This window comes from Lissotriton helveticus, chromosome 7 (assembly GCF_964261635.1).
Source record: "Lissotriton helveticus chromosome 7, aLisHel1.1, whole genome shotgun sequence".
NCBI lineage: Eukaryota > Metazoa > Chordata > Amphibia > Caudata > Salamandridae > Lissotriton > Lissotriton helveticus.
Window position 1 is genome coordinate 983,815,997 of NC_136068.1, and position 9,465 is coordinate 983,825,461.

Here is a 9,465-nt window from a genome sequence, read left to right on the forward strand (position 1 = left end):
AGTTTTTAAATCCCACTTAAAGCCCTGATAATAAGTAACATTATACATACAACAAGCTAGGTCTATTTGCTTTGCCAATAGTTGTTTGTTGCATAAGATAAATAAGCAACAATTATGGCTTCGTTTTATATGATATTGAAAATGCATTAGTTCTGAAATTATGCGACTGTGAAAGAACTATAACGAATCTCTTTGAAGTTACATAAGAGGCAGTGAAGGTTGGCACTGCTGCAGAGTTAAGATATGTTGTTCATCCTGAGGGTAAGGCACACATGGAGAGTCTGATAGGGACCCCTCTTGGCCCGTGCTTTTAAAAACTGCCAGTGCTGTCCTCCATCATCTGTGCCCTCAAGAGTTCCGCGACAGCCTGCAAGCCACGAGTCCATGTGCAGAAGGCCCTGATCAGTTGAATTCACGGGAGAGAGCAGGCAATGCTCACAGCTAAATTTACAGCCATTGAGTTGTGTGTACCACGAAGACTTATGATGAACTAACATAAAACACTCATTTAAAAAAAAAAAAGAGTTCCCTAAACGAAAATGACTCATGGATACAACAGAATGGCATCGTGTGAGTTCTGCCTATTCTGTCAGTCACTGCTTCTGCTTCCTGTCATTTCTGTTATATCTTCCCAATTTAGTCACTTTTTATTCATTGTGGTGTTTTCTCAGGACTCCGTGCACTCTTTTCCCACTGAAGCACTCTCTTAACTATGAACAAGACTCTTTTAGAGTCATTTTCTTATTTAGCCTTACCTCTCCTATGTCCTTCCTTATTATGTGACTGCATTACTCAGGAAAAAGATGGTGAGAGAACATGAAGGTTCACAAATATGTCCTCCCTACTTATAAAAAACATTAACCAAATGAAGGTTTAGCGAACCTGTACCAGGGCTAGATCATGGAAGAGATATGCATTCTAGAAGCATATCCCTACAATTTATAAGAGTATATGGTTCTAGCATACATGTCTCTGCCATGATCTAGTTCCAGTGGTGATGCACGCACACTAAGACCAAGTGTAACAAATGAACCACACTCATTCATAGGAGAGTGGTATGGGTGTGGTATATAGCGACTGGTGCACTTCGGAGCACACAGTCACACAGAGTAATAAAGCATGGTGTGGTAGAGCACAACACATTTCCCATTGAAAGGTCCACTAAATTTGCACAGACATGCAATTTTACTGATAAACTATACAGCATACAGCACACATGCAATAATATGTGGAAACTGGGTTTCAAGAATATTTATCCTCTGCATATCACCAAGTAAAAAGTCTTGTTTTTTCCTGTTAGTATCAACATCTGTTTCCGTCATACTTCAGGATTACAAACAAAATGCTTCATTTCTGCTTTTCGAACTACTGCCATGCTATGAAATATCTTTACAGTTCATTTACAGGTATTACAATGTTGTGTGCTAGGAAAAAACGGACCTCCTACATACAGCCTTTACTTCCACACTCCCTGTATCCCAGCAAGATTGTTAGATAGATCACTTTACAAAATCCACTAACTTTGCTGTCATAACAAGAAAACACCACTCTACATGTTAAAAGAATAAGCAGTCATTGCTCAGAAGTCATGGGTGAAATCTGACCTATGTCTTTGAACACAGAACACATGTGACAAGGTAAAAACAACATTGAAAGGGATCTTAATAGCTCATTCTCCTGCTGAACTCTAGCATTTTTATTTTAGGGGTGCTGCAGTACCCACCTGCACCCCTGCTTCAAGAATCTACTATGTCTAATTCTAGTACACGTTGGCTCTACCTTTTTAGGTGTCTCCTTAGACAGCAGTCACTTCAAGATCTGTTTTATAAAACATCTAAAAAAGGCTTAGAGCCCACCCATTACTTTTTCATTTTCTTTTTTTAGGTCTCGCCTGTCGATGCGCATGCGCATCGAGCAAGCGAGAGTATTGCGACTTATCCACTCTTTATCCACACTGCAAGGAATCGTGGCGATTCCTTGCAGTGCCCGTGACTTTTAAGGTCAATGCGCATGCGCATTGAGCTTATGCGCATGCGCATTGACCTTAAAAGCGCGTGCACGTCCGTCTTTGTTTACCCGCTCCGCCCCCTCCCCTTCCCGCCGTGTCGCATTTCTCCTCCCCCTCCCCTCTCTTCCCTCCGTCTTGTTTTAGCACTTGTGCCCTGGGTGTAATTTCAAGACTTTATGTTATAAATACATAAATTCCCACTGTCTAAACATTAAACTCGGTCACCACTGACGCGAGAACAGAATGGCTGTGGCTACCACACGCATGTAAGTTTCTTTTTCTTTTTTCGAGTCTTGCGCAGTGTGTGTGTTCTTGCGAAAGGGCTGACCGTGTGCAGAAAAGAACGTAAACTTCTGCAAACCCTTTTAAAGTTGCATCTGACGCATTGGCTGTGTTTTGCTGCTCCTCGTGCAGTGTTTGGTGGCGGGTCCACTCTGAACGACTTCTTCTCATCCCTGGTATGCCTGTGTTTAGCGACCATTTGTTCTGCCACTTACCCGTATTGACACGGTTACATTTCCTTTAATCACAGAGTGTAACTTTGCCCTGTTTTCACGAAGAATGTCGTTGTTTTGTGTTGTTACCCGTTCATGTGCCTGTCATCAACGGGTATTTTGCCATAGCCAAATATAGTGAGCGGACAACAGACTGATATAGATTGTAGCATGCTCAATAGTCATTTTGTTGTTCTGAAATATCAGTGGGTGTTTTTTTTCGGTCAGTCTTTTGCTTAAACCTCAGACTAGTAAATTTGGCAAATGTTGAGCAGCCCGTTCTAAAGATAGAAGCTGTTTGCAAACAGTTTCAATGTGCGGCTGAAAAGAAAATTGCCGTGAATTGTGTAGACAGGATAATGGGCAGTCGGCAGGGTTTTTCTTGTAACCCAGTTCCCACCTCCTAGGCTCCCTGCCGCCAGCAAGCAGAAGCACACCAATTAGAGGGCACGCTTCATAAACTGCCTTTGTGTTCTTCTGTATAATCAAAACCGTGCAGCTCAGCCACATAGATTTTCATCGAGTAGACGTTTTTTCAAAAATATGAAATACTTTCAGAAGAAATATCCGAACTTAATATACATGAATATGTAAAGATTGCTTACTTAAAACTTCTCAAAATTATAATGAACAAGGAAGAGATTAAGGACCCAACCATACGGTGAGCATCTCAGCCATTGTATCATTAGCCCTGAGAGCACAAGAAAAATGTGACAATGCTCTAGGAGACCTCCATTGAATAACAAGGAGTGACGTACCACGCCACGCAGTATAACATAACATAACACAACCTTCTCAAACTAACCTATCATTCTCTGTTTCGACGATCCAGTAGAATGCTCGAGTAGAAGCTAACACTATTTTACTCACCGCTCACTCTCTCTACATGGAGAACTAATCCCGTTAATTTAGATTGCACCGTTTTGTCAGTATTTGGTTGTAGCTTTTTTCATCCTTCTATTGTCATTTAATATTAAAAGTGCATATACATTGTGCAGCTCTACAAGTCCACGTAAAACTGCCCACACATAGTAAAATACACATTTTAACATTCACCATGTAAGGAGTTACATCAAGACCATGCTGTCAGAGCTTACTGAAGACTCTGCGACCTATGGGCATACTGTGTCTTTTAGTGTATATTCAGGACTAAGGCAGGAGTGGGTAACCCTCTTACTTGCAGAAACATCTTTGTGAATCAAGCTTTAAATAGCACCTTGTGCAGAATAAAGATGAAGAAGTGGATGTCTTGGCAGTAATATCTTTGATGCCACCAATGTCAACATCGCCGATGTCCTATACAGGCGGTACCGCCACAGAAGGATTCACTGAATTTGTCTCTTTTGATAAAGCTTAACCAATTGTAATCTCTGGTTTCTTGGTTAATCTGCCTGTAATGCTGTAAAAACTTTGACAAAGAGAGATAGATCCTAAAAATCTGGATATCTCAGGGACGCAGCATGCAGGCATACTTTGGCAGAATCCAGACCATTTAATTTACTAACAAGTTGTTTTTGCATAATTGTGAAAGTACTCCTAGGTATTAACCCCGAGTGCCCATAGCAGCGTTTTAAGTGTACCCTCACCCACCCTCACTCACCCTCACTCTCACTCACCCTCAACCCCTCACCCTCACTCACCCTCAACCCCTCACCCACCCTCAACCCCTCACCCACCCTCAACCCCTCACCCTAACTCACACTCACCCTCACTCACCCTCACTCTCACTCACTCACCCTCACTCTCACTCACCCTCACTCACCCTCACTCTCACTCACCCTCACCCACCCTCCCTCACCCTCACTCTCACTCACCCTCACTCTCACTCACCCTCTCTCACCCTCAACCCCTCACCCTCACACAGTGCAATAGGTCTCGGAGCATTTGAGTTAGAGCTTTTAGAATTGTTTATGGCTTTTTTTATTTGTAATTCTTTAGCATTGGCTACAGGAAACAAAAATGCTAAAGATTTACAAAAAAAACCCATAAACAATTCTAAAAGCACTAACTCTAATGCTGCGAGACCTATTGCATTTCCAATGCTTGTTTATATTCGTCAGTGATGGCAGCTGGTTTAATTTTGCCAGTCGCCCAAGACGGATCACACTGATTTAGGGTGATTTTGGTTACAGCTCTGTATATTCGAGTCACGCGAGCCAGAGACAGCAGCTTTGAGGCCCCACACATGCATGTGCACTCTCATTTCTTGATGTTAAAGCCAGTACTTCAGTGAAAAAGCCAACTAAATTGGTTGGCATACTGCTGTATCATAGACAAGTCCTGATCTGTTCCGGGCTTGTGCTTGTTTTTTTTTTGCTTTTTGCTTAAAACAGAATGAATCCATTAGAGTTGAAGTTTGGGCTTCCCAATATTTCCAAGGACTGAACACAAACTACCAGCAATAACGAAACGTACCGCTACCGACCCCTGAGCCCTCATCTCACTTTACCTCTTCCCGCCCCTGAGCACTCGAGTCTCCCTCACGTCTCTTTACCTCTCCCACCCCTAAACCCCAGGTCACCCTCACTTCCACTAACCCCTCCCCACCCTCAAACCCTCAAGTCACCCTCACCTCCCTTCACCCCTACCCAACTCATAGCTCTCAAGTCACCTCCCTTTACCTCTACACCCCCCAGACTTTTAGGTGACCCCCAACTCCATTTACCTCTATCCACCCCTGAACCCTCAAGCCATCAATGCATCTCTTTACATCTACCGACCCCAACCCTTAAGTTACCCTCACCTCCCATTACCTCTTGTCACCTGAACCCTCGTCACCCTCACCTCCATTTGCCTCTACCCTTTGCTAAACCCTAAAATCACTCTTTTTTTAAAATAAAATAAGAAGTGTGTCATTAAAAAAATATCTTTGTGGTTAAAGTACTGCATGTTAAAGGTATAAATGCTTATGTGGTATTTACCTGCTTGGTAAAGACTCTGTGGTAAAGAACGTGTGTTAAAGGTTACATGGTAAAGACTAATTTCCCCCAAGGCCAGACACATCCCTGCCCCATCCTTAAACCCTGCCTGCAAACAACCCTAAATGGTTTGGTGGCACCTCTCAGTGTTTTTATGTCCTTCAGTATTTTTGATGGGCTTCTTCACCTCTTTGACAGTTTGCCCCCTCCATTCCCCTCTTCCTCCACTCCTTATACTTTAGGGTTCTCCTGAGACAGCACAGGCACTGTCGCTTGCATGATATTTTGTTTACATACAGGGAACTAAGAGCCCATCCATTACTTTTCATTGGTTGGCTTCATCATCACTCTCATTTCCTTTCTTTTCTGGTCAGCGAGTGCTGGCTTCCCTTTCCCCTTGTGTGTTTGCACCTACCATGGCACATGGCCCAAGTACTGTAGCTGTTGTCAAAGGTTCTTTTTTTCCTTCTTTTACTTGCATCCCTTTGCTCCCTTGTTGCTTTCCCTGTCCCCCAACCCTCTTTTGCGTTGTTGCTTGTCCGGACAGCCCTTTCCCCTCCTCTATTTTTGCTTGCCCCGTCTACCCACCATCCCCTCTTCATTACGTTCACCTTCCCTTCCAGCAAAAAAAAACACGCCCATAGGTCACACCAACAGGTTTCAGGATGCTACAAAGATACAGACAAAGCTGTGTATTGCATTTTTGGTGCCATCTTCATGCAGGGCCAACACGACAAACTTCTACTTGGATGTAAGATCATTAAACCGTTTTTATTGTTTTCGTAAAGGCAGAGAATAATCATATACTAAGAAAATGGATGACTGCCCCTCTCGGACAGCATTGACTGCGTCATAGCGCTTTTTTCCCAACTTTCAGCCATGCTGCACAGGTGCCTTGCAGCTGTACAACATCACTAAAAGAAAGTGGCAAAGCAAATAGCTCTCCCATAGGTGAGCCCTACCCGCTTTTCTTATGCCTATTTGGTTTATGCAACCTAATTCCAATCTATGACCATTTTCCCCATTCTGTCATTCCTTTCTCATTTCAAGGCTAATGTCCCTAAATCAACCTGAGCAATTCTGTGAATCATCAACGCTAGTAATTTAAAATTCCCTGGAAATGCACGCCCTAGGTGAATCATCAAAAATCCAAAGGACAGGAATCTCAATTTTTCAATCACTGAAAGACGATCCAACAGGGAAATTAACCCTTGGCTTGAAATGCTCTAAGATTTTTTCAATGCCCAAACCATGGAATTTTTACCTCACACCTTGATTTTCGTAAGACAACATGTCAATAGGGATCCACGAGCTAACAAAGCACCATTCACTGCCAGCACTGCGCCCCCTTTCAGGCCAGCCTCCCTGAGGAGGGCCCGTGGGACATTAAAAGAAGCAGCACAGGAAACTGAGGCTCACAGCGCAGGTAATTGAAGCACCGCTCTGTCCGTCAGTACTTCCAGCGTCCCTCTGGCGTCCCTCCCCATACAGCCAGAGGGACGCTGGAAGTACTGACGGACAGAGCGGTGCTTCAATTACCTGCGCTGTGAGCCAGGTGAGGTGAGGCGGTACTCTCCTGCACTAAATGCTGGGAGAATGATTCTTCAATAGAACCCAGGTGAAAAATTTCCTTTTTTATTTCTCACGCATCACAAGCAGTAGCGACACAGGTCCTGAGGAATGCAGTGCATACCTTTGTGATCCTCAAATCTGCTGAAACATGTCGACCAAAACTTGTTGGTAGCTATTAGTTGAAACTACCAATTTCGCACTACTCTTTTAATCTTTAGAAACATTGAGGTCTGTAATAAATAATTTTTCCTCATGTTTATCTAATTTTATACATCACTATCCTGCACTTTTTGCACTTAACCACACCCCCACGCACTGCTTCTCAGTAGCTCCCTGTGACCCAGCTAGACTATCATTGGTCATGGTCCAGTAAAAATTAATCATACTGGAGTAAAACAACCATCCTTCATGGTTCGAAGGAACCCACATGATGAAAAGGGCGCCTAGGAACTGCTACTGATGGGTATTTTCATCAATCATGAATGAGGTATCCTGGTTAGTGGACTACTGCCACTTACTGTAGATCACCAGCCCAACCTACTCCTTCAGGGCCCAGCTTGTAGACAAACTAAAAGAATTTTCACTCACCGAGGATTGGTCCAGCATCTCTCTCACAATGTCTTCTAAAAACTAACGGCATCCACTGCAAAAAAACTCTGTAAGCTGGAGGATACAGCGGCATTGATCAAGCGCTCCCAGGCATGGTCCGTAATCAACTCCTATTCCTCCAGTAAGCAGCAGTATTACATTTCCTGCACATATCCCCCGGGGATCAAGGTTAGATTAGTGGGACTAAGGCTGGGTGAGTGGAACTTGCGAGCTCACCCATGGGCGTCCGCAGGGGGGGGGGCAAGGAGGGGCGCTTGCCCCCCCTGGAGCACCTCTCCTTGCACCCCCCTGCGCAAGCCCATCTGTACAAATGCATCCAGGAGTGAGGCCTGACACTGGGGCTTTTAAGCATTGCAGGGAACAGAGCTGTTCCCCTGCAAAAGGCCTCAGCTCCCTGATGGGGCGCCTCGCACTCCTCTGAGCACAAGAGCAGCCCCACCCCGCCCATTATCATTCTGCGTGGGGCTAAATGCCACATACAGAATGACAATGGGTCAGTCTGGGCTGGCACAGCATGTGGTGGCCTCATCCAGCCTCGGTCCAGGGCAGGGCATTCTGTCACATGAAAGTGCAAAAACGCCCATGCTGCTGCTAGGTGAGAATCCAGTTAGCCAAAAGAAGGCGGTGAAAGAAGTTGAAAGGAAAGGATTATAGTTTTAGTACAGCAACCATGATTGCTGCTTTTTATATTTTATTCAACTAATAACCATTGACAAAGCCAATAGTTCTTGCTTGTTGTAGGTGTAACGTTACTTGTTCTAAGTGTAACGTTACTTGTATTATATATCTGGATGCAATGACAGAAGCAACAAAAATACCAGTCAGGCGGCACATTATATTAAGCACAGAATTTTAGCTTATGTGTTTTAAGGCACGCATTTTGTTACATCAAACACCCTTTTGAAGAGACCCCCTAGTTTTCTCATCCCACTTAAAGCTCTGGAAACAACACCATGTCACAGTCGCCCCACGTCAAGGCCCTGCGCATCATGCATGACTCATGCCTTCCACTTTTTCAGATTGCCTATGTGCAGGGGCATAGTGAACCCTGCTCCACCCCACCCCTTACTTTAGGAACTACAGCGAGGGTGGAGTCCTTGATGGGTCTCATAATTAATGTGAAAAGGTGAGTGAGTACGTAAGTTAAGGGATGAGTGGATGGATGGATGGCTGGATAGATGAGTGAAATGATGGATGGATGGATGAGTGAAAGGGTGGATGACGGGCGAGTGAATGGGTGGATGGATAAGTGAAATGATGGATGGATTGATGAATTAATAAGTGAAAGGGTGGATTAATGAATTGATAAGTGAAAGGGTGGATGGATGGATGAGTGAAAGGGTGGATGTAAGGCTGGATGAGTGAGTGAAAGGGCGGGTAGATGGACAAAAGGATGGATAGATGGGTGAAGGAGTGAAAGGGTGGATGGATGAGAGAAAGGATAAATGAATGATAGGTTCAATGGATGGATTCATGAGTGGATGAGTAGATGGATGGGTGGGTGGATGGAAGGATGGATGGCTAAGTGAAAGGGGAATTGAAAGAGGAAGGGGGATGTGTAAATGGATGACTGAACAGGTGAATGGCTGGATGGATGTGTGGAAGAGTGGATGGATGAGTGTACAGATGGATTTAAGGAAACGTGATGGATAGGTTTGTAAATGGATGAATATGGACATGGATCGGCACACAGATGGAAGGACAGAATGAATCGTGAAAGACTGAACGATGGATGAAAGTATGATTACACATTTTAAGCCCCATTATCTTAAGCAACATTTCCTATATATTGATTTTCTCATTTATATGAGTGATTGTCTCTAAATAATATGTGTGTGTTGTAACGCACTCCAAAACTCTGCCC